Source organism: Myotis myotis, unplaced genomic scaffold (assembly GCF_014108235.1).
Source record: "Myotis myotis isolate mMyoMyo1 unplaced genomic scaffold, mMyoMyo1.p scaffold_m19_p_15, whole genome shotgun sequence".
Lineage (NCBI taxonomy): Eukaryota > Metazoa > Chordata > Mammalia > Chiroptera > Vespertilionidae > Myotis > Myotis myotis.
The window spans coordinates 43,696,093-43,717,483 of NW_023416319.1; the positions used below are offsets into that span (position 1 = coordinate 43,696,093).

The 21,391-nt window shown below is 41.0% G+C and overlaps 1 protein-coding gene across 6 annotated transcripts in view; it reads right to left on the bottom strand.

Annotated features, from left to right (window-relative positions):
- Positions 1–20,042, bottom strand: part of USP54 (ubiquitin specific peptidase 54) — a 118,425-nt gene extending 98,383 nt beyond the window's left edge. The window contains exons 1-2 of one of the 6 annotated variants that reach the window (XM_036337101.1): positions 19,580–20,042; positions 11,670–11,794 (exon numbers count right to left, since the gene is read on the bottom strand). The gene's annotated coding sequence lies outside the window, so the exon portion shown is untranslated. Of the gene's footprint in view, positions 1–11,669; positions 11,795–12,501; positions 13,751–18,696; positions 19,120–19,212; positions 19,493–19,544 lie in introns of those variants that run through there. The other 5 variants (XM_036337098.1, XM_036337102.1, XM_036337097.1 and 2 more) reach the window with 5 other exon arrangements.
- Between the last annotated feature and the right edge of the window lie 1,349 nt (positions 20,043–21,391).

Here is a 21,391-nt window from a genome sequence, read left to right on the forward strand (position 1 = left end):
TACCCATGGGGAAATCTCACCCTGATAGCTTGTGATCTCTTTTGAAACCCCTCAGAAACTATATATCTATATAGATATAGATATAGATATAGATGATATAGATATAGATATAGATATAGATATAGATATAGATATAGATATAGATATAGATATAGATGGCTAATATGCAAAGTGTCCCCTCGGGAGTTCGACCAGGACACTGGGAATTTGATCACTCGCTATGATGTGTGCTGACCACCAGGGGGTGGCACAGAACAAAGGAAGGCCCTGGCCGGCAGCTGGAAGGCCCCAATCAACCCTGATCACCGGCCAGGCCTAGAGACCCTACACGTGCACGAATTTCAGGCACTGTACCTCTCGTTTTACATAAAACTCTCATTCATACATTCTTCCTTGCATAAGTTATATTTGGACATTTCTTATTTCCTTTTTAAGACTGCACAGTAGATTCTGTCTCATAGAGAGAGAGAGAACTGCATCAAGCACTGAGCCTCTCCACCCAAAATAAATTGAGTAACTAAAGATTTGTTCTAGATAAGTGCCAATTTGCCAAATTGCCTTTAGGGGAGCTTTCCTGGGCATGACTGGTAGGTCAAGAGGGAGAGTGATATATATGGTTTTAGATTAAAGGAATGAGTGAAGAAAATAAGATGAAGTCAGTATAGCTAAGCTGACTTAACATGGAGTCTGTATAGTCATCCTGATAAAACTGGTTTAGACCAAATGAGCTAAAGCATGAGGAATAGATTTTATTTTACTTTTAACTAGCCTGAAAACTTTGAACTTTTCAGTTATGCATCTGTCAGCAGAGGCGGGGGGCCAGGGGGAGGTGCCCCAAAAAAATGACCTAAAAAAAAAAAACCCACTAAGAACCAGCCTGGAAGCAAAATCTCAAAGGATTGAATCAAAGGGGAAACAAGGAAGGTTATGAAATCCACGATGGTTAAGATTAAGGAGGTGGTGCCGAAACCGGTTTGGCTCAGTGGATAGAGCGTCAGCCTGCGGACTGAGAGGTCCCGGGTTCGATTCCGGTCAAGGGCATGTACCTGGGTTGCGGGCACATCCCCGGTGGGGGATGTGCAAGAGGCAGCTGATCGATGTTTCTCTCTCATCGATGTTTCTAACTCTCTCTATCTCTCTCCTTTCCTCTCTGTGAAAAATCAATAAAATATATTTAAAAAAAAAAAAAAAAGATTAAGGAGGTGGGAGAAATCTCTAAAATGGAAAGATACATACTTATTTTACATTGGTGGGTATAGGAGAGTTAACATTTAACATTTACAGTAAATAGAGATGGTATGGGGCAACAAGATAGCAATGAGGAGTCCTGCTGCGGGTGGTTATGTAGTAGGTAGTTAAATAGGCATGGGCAGAGCACGAACCATAGGCCAGGCGCAGAGGGTCACCAGGGCAGAGAGCCGAGGGTGCCTAGCAATAGGCAAAACTACAAGCTCTTGCATGACCACTCCCTTAAACGTTAACCCCTGGAGATAACATCTAGGCCTCAGCTGTGTTTCAGCTCCATACCCAGAGAAGCAGCAAAATCAGACAGAGTGACACCATGGCTGACATCAGGACCAGCTGCACTGACAAATGGCCCCCTGCCCTGGCACCAACCAATCAGTGGAGACCATGACCCTGAGGGGCACACCTGAAAAAGCTGATGAATATTCTATTGAGATCCTCCCCTAAGACCTCCAGGTAAAAACCCTTAAGACAGGGACCCTGAGTGCGCTCCGTCTCTTTCTGGAGCATGCCTTTACCTTTCCTCCCTCTTTCATCTCTCAAGGCCAGTATCTCCCGCTCTCCTAAGTTCCAAGGGCCCTTCTTTCTGTAACTTGTTTCCTGAGCCCATTTCTTCTGTGGCTCACTTCTTCAACCTCTGTGACTTTCTAAATAAACTTTCTCTTATAGTTTGAGTCTTGGCTCTGAATTCTATCTTAGCCAGAACTCAAGTACCAAGGTTGCTGAACCAAAGTCTAACACCTGGTGCCATTTTACAGCCAACAATTATGCCTCAGAAAGGTCTGGAAAAGGTAGATACTTACATTCCAAGGGTATGTTATTTTAGATGCACAAAAACAATGGACAGGGTTCACTCAAGGTAAACATTAACCTTTTCTAAGGAAGCATATACCTGGGACTTGACTGCCCAGCATGCTGCCCAGTTGGGAATTTATGATCATATTATCCCAAGTGATTACTTTTGGTCACTGAGCTTGTCAGGCCTGCCATGTGGTCCCTTTTTTATTCACACATCAATGCCTGGAGATACATATATATCCTATAGATAACACTATGGAGAACTTAGGGGAAAATGTTCACGTGTTCAGACCACCTAGCATCTATTATCCAGACCACCAGACATCTGAAAGATTACCATCTCAGACCAATTCAGAGGCTAAGAATGCAGGACTGATTCTTCTCAACAGTGTATTTTTTACTATAAGAACTCTCAACTTTTCTTTTTTCTTTCTTTTCTTTACCAGGTAGTGTTTTTGATTTGCAAATCCTAAGACCCTGGAATGAAAATTGGCGACTTTTCATTTTAGCAAAGCCTTCTGATTCATTTATGCTCATTCTAAAGATCTCATGTTTAAATGTCCAGGGATCCTAATTTTGGATGACTAATTACAGCAGTACTTTGAAACAACTGTGCTTCAACAAAACTTGTCGTATTATTTCAAGTATTTTGCAGGCAATGTTACACCTCTATAGTCTACCTTTGACCATAACAGACAAAGGCCTCTGGAAAAATATAAATAATATTAGCAGAAAGAACCTACCTTTAAGATTTAAATAAAGCAACCAAGAGAAATGGGGTGGGGGATGAAAGAACACAGGCTGAAAAGTCCTATCTGGTCAGATCCCACAGCCTTTCATTATTGGTGCCCATAAGCAAGCAGGGTAGGATACAGCAGAATATTCAATTTAATAAAAGAACAATTTGTTTAAAAGACAAACAGAATTTCTCCAGGAAAAACAAAGGTGACTCCCTCCTGGAGTAACCCAAAGCAAAACCATTATTATTTTTTTTTACTTTTGAAATGCTAATGATAATGTTGATTTTGGCCGTAAAGACAGGAGCTGAGTGGCTTCATAGCAGAAGCCAAATTGGAAAATAAAATCTAAATGAGCCCTAGCTGGTTTGGCTTAGTGGACAGAGCATCAGCCTGTTGACTAAAGGGTCCAGGGTTCGATTCCAGTCAAGGGCACATGCACAGGTTGTGGGCTCAATCCCCAGTGGGGGGTGTGCAGGAGGCAGCCAATCAATGATTCTCTCTCATCATTGATGTTTCTATCTCTCCCTCTCCTTTCCTTTCTGAAATCAATAAAAAATATATTTTAAAAAAATCTAAATGAAAGAGCTAAACCTATAAAATTTCAGAAGAAAATATAAGCCCTGTCTGGTGTGACAATTGGTTGAGCATCATCCTATGTACCGAAAGGTCGCTGGTTGGATTCCTGGTCAGGGCACATACCCAGGTTGTGGGTTCGATCCCCAGTCAGGGTACACTCAGGAGGCAACCTAGATGTTTCTCTTTCACATTGAGGTATCTCTCTTCCTTTCCCTTCCTCTCTATCTAAAATCAATAAAAACATATTAAAATATATATAAGCATATATCTTCATGCTCTTGGGTTAGGCAAAGTCTTAGATATGACACAAACAGCAAAAGAAAAATACATTTTACTTCATCAAAATTAAAACTTTTATGCTTCAATGGATATCATCAAAAAAGTAATGAGACACCCCAAATAATGGGAGGAAATATTTGCAAATTGTATATCTAGTAAGGGACTTGTATTTAGAACATATAAAGAACACTTACAACTAAGTAATAAAAACAACCCAATTTTAAAATTGGTATTTTAAAAAAATCCCAATTAATAAAAGGATCTTAACATACATTTTTCCAAAGATATACAAATGGATAATAAACACATGAGAAGCTGCTCAACAACAGAATATGAAGAGAGACAGGAAGAGTGACTTTACAGTAGAGAACCCTAACAACTAGTGCCTTAGCCAGGTGATCAAGGTCAATAATAACAATAATAAATCATGTTGATAATATGTACCCTTGACATGATGTGATGAGAATGGCATTGTATCTCTGTGATCTTCCTCCCCAAAACTGATAACCCTAGTCTAATCATGAGAAAATTATCAGACAAATTCCAATAGAGGGGCATCCTGCAAAATATTTGACCAGTACTTCCCAACACTGTTAAAGTCACCAAAAAACAAAGTGTGAGAAAGTTACAGCTAAGAGGAGCCTAAGGAGACATGACAAGTAATGTGGAATTTTTGATGGAAACAGAACAGAAAAAAGACATTAAATAAAAATGGAAGAAATCTGAATTATCTATGGACTTTAGATAACTATAACATATCAATATTGGTTCCTTAATTGCAACAAATATACAATACTAATATAAGATGTTAATAATAGGGGAAACTATTGGGATGGGGACATATGGGAACTCTCTCCACTATCCACTCAATTTTTTTGTATATCTAAAACTATTCTAAAAATAGTGTCTCAATAATGAAGGGGTTTAGAACAGGTCTCCCCAAGAGGCCTGCTGACACTGGATTATTTTGAGCTGAAGGCAGTCAAGACCCTGCAGGCCCAAGAGAACTTTTACCTCTCCCTTAAAGAATTTAAATTGGAGGCCTTGCTCATAATAAGGATTATTATCAGAAATAACTTTTTATGACCTATGTATAGGGCAGGGCAAACATCTAATTATTAAACTTCTGCTCATCTTACTGTCCTAAGAACGACCTTCCTCCCTCTGAAGCTCAGGCGCTTTACCTAAACCTTAAGCTCAGATTGCCATACATTTTAATTTTCTGTCTCTGAACCTCTCATGTATATGAGGTTTCCAAATGTACATATGCAACTAAATGTGGTTATTTTCTCTTATTAATCTGTCTTATGTCGATTCTTATGGAAGAGGCCATAAAAGTAGAGGAAAATTTCTTCCTCCCCCACAATAACAAACAAACACAGATTAATTAAGTTAAAACAACACAATGAAATTCAAAACCACAGCCCTAATCGGTTTGGCTTAGTGGATAGAGTGTCAGCCTGCGGACTCAAGGGTCCCAGGTTCGATTCCAGTCAAGGGCATGTACCTTGGTTTCGGGCACATCCCCAGTAGGGGGTGTGCAGGAGGCAGCTGATCGATGTTTCTCTCTCATTGATGTTTTTAACTCTCTATCCCTCTCCCTTCATCTCTATAAAAAAATCAATAAAATATATTTTTAAAAAAAAGAAAATCAAAACCACAATGCGATACCTCTTCACACAAGAGTTGGCACAAACGTGGAGAAATCTAAACTCTCCTAAATTGCTAGTATAAATGTAAAATGGTACAGACACTTTTGAAAACAGCCTGGCAGATGCTCAAAAGATTAAACATAGAATTACTATATGACCCAGCAATGCTACTTCTAGATATATGCTAAGAGAAATTAAAACTTATATGCACTCAAAAACTTATATATCAGTGTGCATAAGAGCATTATTCATGATAGCCAAAAAGTGGAAATTCAAATATACATCAACTGGTAGATAAATAAAATGTGGTTATTCATACAGTCTAATATTATTCAGCCATAATAAGAATGAAGTACAATACATGCTACAACATATATAAACCTTGAAAATATTATCCTAAGTGAAAGCTGGTCACAAAAGACCATCTATTATATGATTAAAATTATATGAAATGTTCAGAATAGGCAAACTATAGAGATAGAAAGTAGATTTGTGGTTACCTAGGGCTGAGAGGAGGTGTAAAGGAAATAGAAAGTAGCTGTTAATAGGTACAGTGTTTCTTCTGGGGATGACAAAAATGTTCTAAAATTGATTGTGGTGATGGCTGTTCAACTCTATGAATCTAATCTAATAAAAGAGAAACATGCAAATTGACCATACCTCTGCTATACCCACAAGCCACGCCCCCAGCCAATCAGGAGCGATTATGCAAATTAACCCACCTAAGATGGTGGCAGCCACGGAGCTGGAGCAAGCAGGAGGCTTGGGTTGCCCCTGGCAATGGAGGAAGCCAAGTTTCCCACCTGCCCTGGCCGGCCCTGAGCTCCACTCAAGGCTACAAAGTTTCAATTATAGAAAATAAATAAACCCCAGATACCTGCTTCCAGCCCGCGGCCATGGCCAGCCTGAAAATGGCCATCAGCCCCTTATCCAGGCTGGCCAGGGACCCCAGCGCAGACCTCCACCCTGAAGGGGCTGTGGCCAGCCTGCAAACAGCCATCAGCCCCTCACCTAGGCTGGCCAGGCACCCCAGTGGGAGCCCCCACCCTGATCCAGGACACCCTTCAGAGAAAACCAGCCAGCCCCCACCCATGCACCAGGCCTCTATCCTATATAATTAAAGGGTAATGTGCAAATTGACCCTAACAGCAGAGCGACTGGGAATCACTGGTCACTATGACACACACTGACCACCAGGGGCCAGATGCTCAATGCAGGAGCTGCCCCCTGGTGGTCAGTGCGCTCCCACAGGGGGAGCTCTGCTCAGCCACAAGCCAGGCTGATGGCTGCCAGCGCAGCGGTGATGGCGGGAGCCTCTCCCGCCTCCTCAGCAGTGCTAAGGATGTCCGACTGCAGCTTAGGCCTGCTCCCTGCTGGCAAGTGGACATCCCCTGAGGGCTCCTGGGCTGCCAGAAGGATGTCTGACTGCCAGCTTAAGCCCGATCCCCCAGGGAGCGGGCCTAAGCCAGCAAGTAGACATCCCCCAAGAAGTCCCAGACTAAAAGAGGGCACAGGAGGGGCTGAGGGACGCCCCCCCCCCCCCGCAAGTGCACAAATTTTTGTGCACCAGGCCTCTCGTATATTAATAACCATTGAATTGTACACTTTAAATGGGTGACTTGTATGGTTTGTAAATTATATCTCAATAAAGCTGTGTGTGTGTTTAAGTCAGTTTCCCTTTTTGCAAAACAAGGACAGGACCCTGTTTCATGTCTGTTTTTTAAATTGGATCCCTACAAATAACAGCAGCTGCCACCTGGTAAAACTAGATGGCTTCTAGTGTTTGGCAAGCAACTTCTGTGCATATGAGATTTTTAATCATTTTTTATAATACATAAGCAAAGAAAATCAGGTTGTCAGTGCATTCTACTCTCTGATGTTGTCATTTAACTTGGTACAGAATGCAATAACCATTTCCCTAATCAAGAAGCCAACAGTAATACCACCAATTACACATATGTCCAAAGTGGATAGACACAGATAATTCACTTTGACAAAAATAAGGTTGAAAATATCACTAAAATAGCACAGCAGCTAAAGTCAGAGTACATGTCTTACGTCTGGCTGAAAAGACAGAACAGATGAACAAGGCAAGCTGGAGTGATACTTGCTGGGCACACCCTTTGCTAAATAATTACAAACATTCCACCACATACTTTTTGAGCATGTTTCCCTGGATACTTACTCAGAAGCTGACTTAAAACTCTCAAAACATATCCTTTCTCACCACCTCCACTGCTACCATCCTAACAGAGTCACCTAGGATATTACCTAGAAGACTGTAATAGTCTTCTATCTGGTCTCCTTGCTTCCATTACAACCACTTCTTCACACAACAATCAGAATCATCTTTAAAAAAATAAAATGTGCCAAGCTGGTGTGGCTCAGTGGTTGAGCATCAACCTATGAACCAGGAGGTCACAGTTCGATTCCCGGTCAGGGCATATGCCCAGGTTGGGGGCTCAACCCCCAGTATGAGGCATGCAGGAGGCAGCCAATCAATGATTCTCTCTCACCAGTGATGTTTCTCTCTCTCCCTCTCCCTTCCTCCCTGAAATCAATAAAAACATATTTAAAACAAAAACAAAAACACAACCTTAAAAAAAATCAGCCTGCCCTAGCTGGTTTGGCTCAGTGGATAGAGCGTCGTCCTGCGGACTGAAAGGTCCCAGGTTCGATTCTAGTCAAGGGCACATGCCTGGGTTGCAGGATCGATCTCCAGCCCAGGTTGGGGCGTGTGTGGGAGGCAACCAATCAATGTATCTCATGTGGATAATATTCTCTCTCTCTCTCTCTCTCTCCTCTCCCCCTTCTCCTCCCTCCCACTATCTCTAAAAAAAATCAATGGAAAAAATACCCTCAGGTGAGGATTAATGAATGGATGGATGAATGTTCCTTGTAGGGAAGGAGAAGAAGAGGCTTTGGCTTTATCTATAGTGTTTTATTTCTAAGATAGAGGAGAAGAAAAACAGATGTTAAAGTGGTTAATTCTGGTAGGACTATGAGTATTTGTTTTTTGGGGTTGTGTTTTTTATTTTAAGTTTTAAAATTTCTCAACACTCCCTTCCCCAAATCCCAACAGTTTCCTATATAGATGGTTTCAGACCATTTATGGTTCTGTGCACCTTCCTTGAAATGCTCTCAACTTTGTCAGTGTCCATTTAAATAAGCCAATATACAAAATGTGTTTCTAATCTAGTACAAAAATATATTGGAACCAATATTTTTGTGACCTGGATAAACTCTTGGTAATATAGCTGAAGGTGTTTTTAGCTGCTACATTGCATAGGCAGTTCTTGCTACATTTGTGATTAACCAAAATTCCCAGATATTATTCATATGACCTGCTGCCCAATCAGCTCCTCCTCAAACTGTTCTTGAGCATTTGAGATTTTGAATTAAATTTAATTTCAATTTGAGCCCATGATTTCATCCCATGGATATAAGTTTTTTAAAATATATTTTTATTGATTTCAGAGAGTAAGGGAAAGAAAGAGAGAGATAGAAACATCAATGATGAGAGAGAATCATTGATCGGCTGCCTCCTCCATGCCTCTTACTGGGGATCAAGCCCATAACCCAGGTATGTGCCCTGACTGGGAATCTCACTGTGACCTCCTGGTTCATAGGTCGACGCTCAACTACTGAGCCACACCGGTCAGGCTATAGATATAATTTTTAAGGCTTTATTCATCTGTCATATTAACTACTCTTGCAGCTTTGCAAATTATATATCTGATTAATATGATTTTTTAAAATTTCTACTCTATCCAAAGTCCAAAGATAATCCACCAGAGACTTTCCTGGTGAAATTAAGAGTCTAAGTGGGTACAATCATTCAATTTTTTACACATTCATTTAATCAACCAAATCAATCTAATTACATATCAGCCACAATTGTATCATGAAAGAATATGAAACCGTAGGATTATATCTATAACTAAATCTACTAACCTCATAAATCTAAATAGTAGTATAGGATTCAAGAATAGAAACAGAAGGAATTTGTTATGATAAATCAACCCATGCTTTTTTTTTAAGATTTTTTTTTTTTTAATATTTTAAGCCCTAACCAGTTTGGCTCAGTGGATAGAGCGTCAGCCTTCGGACTGAAGGGTCCTGCGTTCGATTCTGGTCAAGGGCATGTACCTTGGTGCGGGCACATCTCCAGTAGCGGGTGTGCAGGAAGCAGCTGATCAATTTTCTCTCTCACCGATATTCCTAACTCTGTCCCTCTCCCTTCCTCTCTGTAAAAAATCAATAAAATATATATTTAAAAAATATATATATATATTTTTAAAATATTGTTATTGATTTCAGAGAGGAAGGGAGAGGGAGAGAGAGGTAGAAACATCAATGACAAGAGAGAATCATGGACCAGCTGCCTCTTGCATGCCCCACACTGTGGATCAAGCCCGCAACCTGGGTATGTGCCCCGATCATATGTGCCCCGACTGGGAATCGTCCTGGAACCTCCTGGTTCCTAGGTCGACCACTGAGCCATGCGGGCCTAGCTTTATTGAATTTTTAGAGGGAGAGGCAGGGAGAGATAGGGAGAAAAACATCGATGTTAGAGAAACATGTATTAGTTGCCTCCTGTAAGCACCCGACTGGAAATCAAACCCACAACCTGGGTATGTGCCCTGACCAGGGATCAAACCAGCAACTTTTCAGTGCACAGGACAGTGTTCGACCAACTGAGCCACACCAGCCAGGGTCCATGCTAACTTTTTGTTTAATACTCCATATCAACTGATTTTGACCATTTGTAATTGAATTTTCCCAGGAATTAATATCAATTTTCACAGGTTTGTAGTTTTCCAACTACTTTCCTCACTTTGTACATCAGAACATTTGCCTCTCTCTGGTTTTTATGATTTATGATTAACAACAGTGGCTCTAAGATCATTAGCTAATTAATTAATTCAGCACTCTGAAATTCAATTGAGCCTTAAGACTTAAATTCATTCTTAAATGTTCAGTCTTACAATAGTGGGCTACAATTTCTAGTTTACAAGTTGCTAATTACTTTCTAGTTTGAAAACTATTGTTCTTGCTGCTAATAATAATCTACAAAGTACTTTTTTTTCTCCGTAAGGTCATGATGTTATTGTCTCACATTTTTTTCTAGAAGCTTTATTATTTTAAAATTCATGTTTTAAATCCATAATCCTTCAAGAATTCTTTGTTGTATATACATAATACTTATTTTTTTAAAGAACTAATTGGTCGACTGCTTCCTGCATGCCCTACATTGGGGATTGAGTCCGCAACTCCGGCATGTGCCCTGAGCGGGAATCGAACTTCGACCTCCTGGTTCATGGGTTGACGCTCAACCCCTGAGGCACACTGGCTGAGCTAAAGAACTTTATAGTTTCTAAATAGGTTAGATAAAAATTAATATACCATTATCCCATTTTATATATAAGGAAACTAAAGCACAGAGACATTAAAATTATTTGCCCAAGGTCAAAGAGCTACAATTAACCAGAATCTCCTATTGCAGTCTAGGGCTCTTTTCATAAGCCATGCAGATCTCTAATACAAAACTACTATTGCCCTAGCTCCGTGGTCGGCAAACTGCGGCTCTCGAGCCACAGGCGGCTCTTTGGCCCCTTGAGTGTGGCTCTTCCTAAGCCTTAGGAGTACCCTAATTAAGTTAATAACAATGTACCTACCTATATAGTTTAAGTTTAAAAAATTTGGCTCTCAAAAGAAATTTCAATTGTTGTACTGTTGATATTTGACTCTGTTGACTAATGAGTTTGCCGACCACTGCCCTAGCTGGTTTGGCTCAGTGGATAGAGCTTTGGCCTGAAGACTGAAGGGTCCCGGGTTCTATTTCAGTCAAGGGCACATGCCTGGGTTGTGGGCTCAACCCCCAGTAGGGGACCTGCAGGAGGCAGTTAATCAATGATTCTCTGACATCATTGATGTTTCTATCACTCTCTTCCCTCTCCCTTCCTCTCTGAAATTAATAAAAATATATATTTTTTAAAAATACTGAAGATTGTACATAAAATTTCTTGCTTAAAAACTGATTTTTCCAAGCCCTGGCTGATGTGGCTCAGTTGGTCAGACGTTGCCTGCACATGCAAAGTTTGCCAGTTTCTATTCCCAGTCAGGGCACATGCCTGGGTTGTGGGCTCTATTCCCGGCAGGGGGCATACAGGAGGCAGCCAATCAATGTTTCACTCTCACCTTGATGTTTCTCCCTCTCCCTTCCTCTCTCTCTCTCAAAAAATTTAATAAAAATCTATTTTTAAATTGATTTTTCTATTAGTGGTTGATAGGGTTTAAGAGGGGGTGATGTACAAAAGAAATAGGTATGGCTATAAAAGAGCAATAACATAGATCCTGTGAAGAAAATATTCTTTACCTTCACTGTATCAATGTCAATATCTTGGTTGTAATATTGCACTTCAGTTTTGCAGGACGTTACCACTGGGGAAACTGGGAAAGGCATACATCAGATCTCTCTGATTCCATGTGAATCTAGAATTACTTCAAAATAAATGTTTAAAAAAAATAAAATGGATATTTCTTTTTTTAAAACCAATTCATTTAAAAGAAGCTAACTTAAAGTGAATAATTTAGGTAAGTTAATACAAAACAAAGCAAAATAGAATCATGCATAGGGCTCTGAAATTCAGCATAGTGAACTTCAAAAGTGGAATAAGTCCCATCAACCAAAGCTCAAAAAAAAAGCCATAAATATCCCTGGAAATTGAAAAAGAGCCCCTGGGATTCTTTTTTTTTTTTTTTTTTTTGATTGATTGCTTTTAGAGAGAGAGAGGATAGAGAAACAGAGAGAGAGAGAGAAAGAGAAACATCAATTGTTGTTCTACTTATTTATACATTCATTGGTTGATTCTTTTATGTGCTCTGACCAGGGATGAAACGTGCAACCTTGGCATATCAGGCAACACTCTAACCAACTGAGCTACCTGGACAGGGCAAGCCCTCAAGATTCTTATTTTCCAAAGCAGCAAAACCAAACAAGACAATATAGAAAACAAATTATTAAGTCACCTCAAAAAGAATCACTGGAATAAAGTTAGAACCACCAAAGCTTTTCTCAACCCACCACACACTTCACTGCAATCCTCAACTGAGAGAAAGACTGAATGTGCATGTGTGTCACCTTCAACCTGATATTCACAGTCACACATTCTGAGTCCCAAAATAGCTTCCATATTCTTGCTACTCACAAAGTACCTGAAGCTTCAACCATTTCCTGCTTCTCCCAGCTGCAGGACTTGCAATTAGGAAAACATTCACTCAGCGTCTGGAGCAGGTCTGGCTAGAAGGATGAGCTCATTCCTTCAGACGTGCACCTGATCCTCAGGGAGGTGCTCCTCCTCCAGCAAGCAGGTTTCTGTATGTTTAAAGTGACACCCACAACCTGTGCAACCACTTGTCCAGAGCCAGACAAGTCCTTCCCTATCCACGCCTAGTGCCATAGAATCATTTCCTGCTCTAGCCACTTCACACAGCCACCAAGTTCAGGCAGCAGTGGCTGCAGCAGCCGCAGCTGCTTCTATTATAACGTCACTAGAGAAGGATTTCATTTTCAGCTGTAATAGAGCTCAGATTCTTCACCACTATCCTGTGAACATCCCACAGTTTGTTCCAACAGGTCTTGCCCAGAGTCAGACCTTACCAGAATCATCTCCTTTTTTAGAATTTACATCTCATTTTCCTGAATGAACCAGGAACATAATGCTTCCTCATCTCTCTTATTCTGTTTGCCCTGTCTATAAGTCTCAATTAACTCAGCCAGCTAAATGTGCCGCATGTAGTTAGAGCTAACTCCTGCAAACTCAAGTTTGCCTCAGTTTCACTACTTCTAAGAAAACATTTACTCTGCCATAGTGGTCTATTTATTGGTAAAGCACATAATAATCCTAATCCAAAAGATATGCAGACTTCATTTCAAAGTGATATAATATTGGTACTAAATATATTCAATCATAAGTATCTGCTTACCAAACAGTCATTCAACAAGTATTTTTGTGCACCTATTATATACAACCATCTCTGATAGGGTGCTGACCTGAGTTTTAAACTAAAATAAATAAATAAAATAAAATCTGAGAAAGAGCCTTTCCCACTTTAATCTTCCACAGGACTTCTGTGATGTTTTTACTTCTTTCATGATAAGCTTCTCCGCCAACCACCGGTTGGCGATCGCTGCTCCAAAGGTTTCCTTAAACCAGCGGTCGCCAACCTTTCAGACCTCATGGACCACCAGTGGTCAGCGGACCACCAGTTGGCAACCGCTGGACTAAGGAGTATAAACTAGCCAGAGAAACATCAGTCTCATTAGTGGTTTTCTTTGAGAGATGGCAAGGGATTTGCAATCAAGAAGGGGAAACCTTCCCTGGCTGGTTTGCTCAGTGGTTAGAGTGCTAGCCCACGGACCGAAGGGTCATGAGTCATGAATTTGATCCCTGGTCAAAAGCATGTACCATGGTTGTGAGGCAACCAATTGATGTGTCTCTCTCACATCGATCTCTCGATCTCTCTCTCTCTCTCCTCCTCCTCTCTACTCTCTCTAAAAAAAAAAAAAAAATCAATGGAAAAAATATCCTCAGGTGAGGATTAAAAAAAAAAAAGAAGGGCAAACCTGCCTTCGCCAGGTGGCTCAGTTGGCTATAGCATCATCCTGTGAACAAAAAGACTGTGGGCTAGCCCTAACTGGTTTGGCTCAGTGGATAGAGCGTCGGCCTGCGGACTGAAGGGTCCCAGGTTCAATCCCGGTCAAGGGCATGTAGCTTGGTTGCGGGCCCATCCCCAGTTGGGGGGTGTGCAGGAGGCAGCTGATCGATGTTTCTAACTCTTTATCCCTCTCCCTTCCTCTCTGTAAAAAATCAATAAAATATATTAAATATAAATTTTTAAAAAGAATGTGGGTTTGATTCCCGGTCAAGGCATATACCTAGGTTTCAGGTTCAGTCCCCTGTTGGAGCACGTACAGAAGACAACTGATGGATTTTCTCTCTCATGTTAATGTTTTTCTCTCTCTTCCTTCCTTTCTCTAAAAAAATCAAATATATCCTCAGGTGGGGATAACAAAAAAAAAGAAGGGGAAATGTAAGAGCGTTCAACTAATTTAGTAATGTTTAGTTTCCTGGATAATGAATATAAGAAAGCTTACTGTATTATTCTTTTTAAATGTCTTAAATAATAATAAAATTTTAAAAAAAGAGAGAACTGTGCATCAAAGACACAACCAACAGAGTGAGAAGGCAACTCACAGAATGGGAGAAAATATTTGTCAATAATTTGTCTGATAAGGAGTTAATATCCGGAACATATAAAGAATTCCAACAACTTACCATCAACCAATTCAAAAGTGCACAAAGGGCCCTGGCCAGTTTGGCTCAATGGATAGCGCATCGGACCAGGGACTGAAAGGTTGTGGGTTCAATTCCAGACAAAGGCATGTACATCTGTTGCAGACTAGATCCCCAGCCCCAGTTGAGGTATGTGCAGGAGGCAACCAATTGATGTGTCTCTCTTACATCGATGTTTCTCCAAAGAAGATATACAAATGGCCAATAAGCACATGTAAAGATGCTCAGCATCACAAGTCATTAGGGAAATACAAATCAAAATCACAATGAGATACTATCTCATATCCAATAGAAAATAACAATTGTTGATGAGGATGTGGAGAAATTGAAACACTTGTATACTGCTAGTGGGAATGTAAAATGGGTTAGCCACTATGGAAAATGGTATAGCAATGCCTCAAAAATTTAAAATAAGATCCAGCAATTCCACTTCTGGTTTTATATCCAAAAGAATTGAAAGCAGGGTATCAAAGAGATCAGTGTACACCCGTGTTCCCAGCAGCATTATTTATAACAGCTAGAAGATGGAAGCAATCCAAGTGAATGGATAAGCAAAATGTGATATGTGTGTGTGTACAGTGAAATATTATTCAGCCTTAAAAAGGAAGGAAATTATGACACATACTAAAACATGGATGAACCTGGAGGACATTATGCTAAATAAAATAAGCCATGCACAAAAGGACACTCTATGATTCCATTTATATCAGACACCTAGAATAGTCACATTCAGAGACAGACAGTAGGATGGTGGTTGCCAGTGACTTGGGGGAGAGGAGTAGGGAGCATTTTTTAATGGGTATAGAATTTCAGTTTTGCAAGATAAAAATTGCACAATGTGAATGTATTTAATATTACTGAACTGTACATTTAAAAATGGTGCCCAGCCCTAGCTGGTTTGGCTCGGTGGATAGAGCATCAGTCTGCGGACTGAAGGGTCCCAGGTTCAATTCCAGCCAAGGGCACATGCCTGGGTTGTGGGCTTTATCCCCAGTGGGGGATGTGCAGGAGGCAGCCAATCAATAATTCTCTCTCATCATTGATGTTTCTATCTCTTTCCCTTTCCCTTCCTCTCTGAAATCAAAAAAGATATATATTTTTTAAAAAATGGTGCCCAGCCAGTGTAGCTCAGTGATTGAGCATCAAGCTATGAACCAGGAGGTCAAGATTCGATTCCCTGTCAGGACATATGTCCAGTTTGCGGGCTTGATCCCCAGTATAGGGCATGCAGGAGGCAACCAATGAATGATTCTCTCTCATCATTGATGTTTCTATCTCTCTCTCCCTTCCCTTCCTTTCTAAAATCAATTTAAAAATATATTTTTAAAAAATGGTTAAGGTGGTAACTTTTATGTTGTGTATTTTACCACAATTTAAAAAATACAGAGAACTAATCAAAACAGGTCTTGCTTAGCCTGATCAACATTAGATATTAAGTAAGAAAAACTCTAAATTCAGTTTCAAACATTCTGCTGCTTTTCTCCTCTTTGAAAAATCGAGTCAAACATTATTTGTTGAGAAAGACTCATGTGCTATAGGCAATAGGCAAATTCATTACTCTGATCAGTTTCATACAAATGAAGAACCTAATATACTGGCAGCAGCTAGTGTACTCCTAGAGAAGTAGAAAGTAAATATTATCACTAAGTTTTGCTGCAGGAAAAATGCTTAGCCTAAATAATAGTCCCCAAATATTAAGGATGGTAGCTTAGAAATAAAAGTTATTATTTGTTACCTGCTTTACAAAGTTTGAAATCTGCATTAAATTGTATAAGCCCCATTCCTAAGGCTTACTCAGAAAGGGTGGAGATGAGAAAACTATAATTAAAAAACTAAGAAATAATCCTTCAAAGGAAGAAGTGTGCTTCATTGGGTTGTTGTATGGATTAAATGGGTTATTTCATGCGAAGCATTGTAACATAGTGGTTGACACTAGGTATTGCTCAACAAAACATTCAAACTTTTTCCATACAATTTTCTTATGTCTCCATATTTCCCCTTAAACCAGCATAATCTAAATTAGTTTGACTATTTTAACACAAACATGAACAATATTTGAAATAACTATATACAGTTCACAGTATTTTTAAATCCCTATCATTTATTATTTAAAACAGTTAAATAAAGAAAAAATAAAACTAAAATTTGAATGCCTACTACATGATAGCTACTGTGCTAAGAATTAACATCTATTATTTCACCTAATTTGTTCCAGTAGTGTAATCCTAATTTAATAGATAAGGGGGCTCAGGTTGAGAAATATTTAGTAATTTGCTCAACTTTCCCAATACAGTATTATATTGAAGGGCTGAGATTTTAATTCTGTCTGACTCCAAAACTCACTCTTATCACTAAAACTATCTTAAGCCCTGTGAGAGATAATTTCTCATTCTTTTGTTCAATTATTCATTCACTGACTCTTTCATTTAATCAAACAATTCAATGCTGCCAGGCATACTGCACTAAGCTAGTGATATAAAAATGTATAAAACAGCCACTGCCCTTCATAGCCTAGAGGGTGTATGTGTCTGAGAAGGAGAGGGCAGGATGTTGCAACTGAATAAAGAGTTCAATAATAGTAGAATAAGCAGGAAACATGGAGAGTGAATACTAGGTTGGAGAATCTGAAAAATCATTGCAGAAAAATTACCATTTCAACTGAAATTTTTAAAATATATGGTTACAACTTGATAAAAGGCATCTACACAAAAACCTAAGCTAATATTACACTTAATGGTGATATACTAAATGCATTGCCCCCCCCCCCCCAACCTACCAAAGGTAAGGAACAAAGCAAGGATGTCTGCTCTCACTACTCTTATTCAACCACAATATTGGAATTTCTAAGCACTGTAATAGGCAAGAAAAAGAAATAAAAGACATACAGATTGGAAAGGGAGAAATATAACTATCTCTATTTGCAAATGATATGTTTGTCTACATGGAAAATCCCAAGGAATCTATTTTAAAAACTCCTAGAATTAATAACAACAAGGTTGCAGGAAATGTAATATGTTTTTGATATAGCATACAGTTTAGAATTTGCTTTAATATTTTGTAATGTTCTAAATTCTTTCTTTCTTTTTAGTCTTGTCAACTACTATGTGAACTCCTCAGGGCCAAAACTTGTTTCAGGAGTCTGTGTTCATATACTGTGCTTTATTACATTGTAATTATTTGTTTCTCTGTCACTCTCCCTTCCTAGGCTCTGGACAATTTCAAGGCAGGGAGCAAGGATTCCTTGCATTGAATCCTGAAGGTTTAGTAATCAAACACAAAACAGGTCTCAATAAATGTTCGTGGAATGGATAAATGAATTAATCTCCACTCCATGCCCCACCTTGCAATGCCTTATACACAGTACTCTACACATAAAAAGAACCCAGTAAAGCTTGTTAATGGATTCATGTAGAAATCTTTTGGACCCAACCACATAAGCTTTCTTTTGCCTCAGAAAAGCACTTTAAAGTTTAGCTACTGATGCTACAAATTAAAAGTTTTAGTCTAACACATATCAAATAAATAGGTTCAATGACTAGCCACATCGAGGCTAGCTCTAGGATTTAAAAGCCAACATTCTAATTAATGAATTTGTCAACCTCAACATGGAAAAATCCAGTTTCATCATCAAAAGAGAGGTTATCCCTTGCAACTTTATACCTACAAAAGATAGTGAGTAAAAATATCAGAAAGCTGTATCTGTAGATTGAAATCATCTTTGTGATTTCATTAGACTTCATTGTTTTCACTAGAAATACAAGTTAACCAGAAAAGCAGTGCAAACCTGTTTCCAGGAAACAGTCCTGGAGACTCAGAGACTAATGTTTTGCCCTCTCTATTCTTTTCACTCCTGGGAGAGTCCTTTGACAGGTATTCAAAACATGTGCAGTCTTCGAAGATAAAATCTCACCCATTTCTTAAAAGGCACATAACCTGAATACGCACACTTAGGGAACACTAGGTTTTATATCCAAGTAACTAAAACTATCCCTAGCGTTCAGCCTGGTGCTGCGGCAATAAAAGCACTGTTCCGAGTTTTTAAATTACCTTCGCGGAAGGCTTCCGTGTCGTACTGCACATTCTTTCACCGTATAATCTAACCTGCTTTTGCATTGCATATATAATTTAATAAATGCGCTGTACACTTGAATGAATCTGGGAAGAAAGGTGATCTTAGCACACACCCTCTTCTTCCAACTCGGTACGCTCTAAAAGAAGAACATCTGAGTTTTTCTTTTTCTTTTTTTCCCCTCAAACATCTATCTCCGGATCCCACCCCACACTTTATTTGGGAGCAGCAATCATTCATTACCCCACGCAGTCTCTCTACAGACTACATACTAGCTCTCCTCCTTTCACATCTGAGTCCGCGGGAATTTCTGTGGAAGGGGCGGGGGGACGGTGAGGTCCGGGACGCCACCATTCCCGCCAATCCATTTAGGACCTCGGTCCTGGCGCGTTACACACACACACTCACACACACACACACACACACACACACACACACACACACGCCAGGGCAAAGCAAACCGGGCCCAACCTCTATGCTCCCATTCAACATACCCTCCTCCGGGCTGTACCCCAGTTCTGCCCACTGATTCCTCAATGGAGTCCGGTCCCTGGGTCCAGTTCTCAGTCCCCGGAGCCCTGCTACTCCCGCCACACACAAGCGTTCACGCTCTGGTCCCTGCTCCTTGAACCCTACTACACCCCGGTCCCTCCCTCTGGACTTCCCAGGGATCAGCCCTCCCTGGGTGCCCTAATGCAGACCGGCGCCCGATCCCAGGACCCACTGGACCCGGGTCCTTCCCTAGACGTCACACTCGGGTCCACTCCTCCCGTGACCCGACCTTCCTCATCGCCCCCCAGGCTCTGTCCCCCCTGCGCCCCATTACCTCCAGCCCCGCCCCCCTGAGGGTGTCGCACTCACAGCTCCTGCCGCCGCATCCTGAACCGCCGCGGCTGCTATAGCTACAGGGAGCCAAGGCAACCAGATCTCGCGACACTTCCCGCCACGACGGCGAGAACCACCGCGAGGAGCCTCTGGCAGGAAAGTAAATGAGTCAGGCTCCGGGCCGCTGAGTAGGTCTCGCGATAGTTCCTGTAAAATGGCGGCCGCGAGGCGTTTAGGGATGGCGTGCCAGGGTCTGAAGGTGGGCGAGAGCGAGGGAGAGCCTTGAGCTGGCGGGAAAGTCGGGGAACGATCGCTGGCAGAAGGTCTGGGCTGCGGGGCGTTAGCATAGGGAGCCCCCACCCCGGGATAGCTTTTCCCAGGCGCCTCGCACTTGGCGCAGCGTCGCCTTTAGCTGAAGTTTTCTTCTGCAGGCCGCTGTAGAGCGGGGACGAGCCGGGCAGAAGCCGACCGTCCCATCCATCTCCTCGTGTCCTTCCTTCAGGAAGTTTCCACCCGCTCTTCCCCTGCGCAGGTTTGCAAACGGTGTTTGGTGCCACAGAAATGTTTATGTTTACCCACGAGGGCCACACCCCCATCAGTTAGCCCGACCAAAATAGGGAATAAACGTGTGAGTTTTTTAATGGGACGGAAACGCGGAGGTTTGAATGCGGAAGGGGACCGCATTGTTGTGTGGTTTCAACTTTGCCCCGTTTGCTGGCTGCCCGGTGGACACATCCTTACTGCGTGACTCAACGTTTAGTTGCAGGGCGTTGTCTCTCTGCTCAGACAACTTTAAATGCAGACGGAGCAGCATCTGGGAACAGAGGGTGAACCTAACGTTGGTCAACCAGGAAGAATAAAACGGAGGGGAATAATAAGGAAATAGAAATAATAAATGGAGAATTCATTTTTCTCTCTTAAAGTCCTGAATAGCTCTCATGGTCTAGACCAGTGCTGGCCAGGGGACATATATTGTGCAATTTAAAACCTCTAATAGCTACATTTTTTAAAGTAATACATAGGAAATTATTTTTAACCCAAGATATTCAAAATATTTCAGCACGTAATCAATATCTTAATTATCAATTAGATAATTAATGGCTGGTGACAATAATATTAGACAGCAAAGCTCCAGACCCTCATCTAGAGAATGAGCTGCTCTCTGGGTGATTTTAGGGGCCCAGCGTTATGGGCATGTAGTTTATGTAAAAGAATCCCTTGAAGGTGCTCGCTCCAATGGCTGCAGAGGCTAGGCAAGTTACAATAGAAGATGGCCTGGTTGCCTAACCGGTTTGGCTCAGTGGAGAGAGCGTCGGCCTGCGGACTGAAGGGTCCCAGGTTCGATTCCGGTCAAGGGCATGTACCTGGGTTGTGGGCACATCCCCAGTGGGGGGTGTGCAGGAGGCAGCTGATCGGTGTTTCTCTCTCATCGATGTTTCTAGCTCTCTATCCCTCTCCCTTCCTCTCTGTAAAAAATGAATAAAATATATTTTTAAAAAAAAAGAAGATGGCCTGGTGTAAAACAATAGGTAGGAGTGGGGACTAGGACCCACGGGAGAGCACAAGCTCATATCTAAAAGGGAACTCTCTTGAGCTCCTGAACTGAAAACTCTCCTGAGTTTTAAACCAAGTGATGGCAAACAGAAGGTATGTATGAACAGTATATTGACAGCTCCGCTGCCAACGGGTGACATCTGTGAACTGTGGCATTCAAATGTATGGAACATTTGTGAAGAAAGGTGGTTTTAACAGAAGAATAATTTCCAAGCACATGGATGGCAAAGCTTAAGGATTTGACTGGATTTCTGGCTGGATCCTGTACAAGTGTGCACTTTAAGGCATTAGACC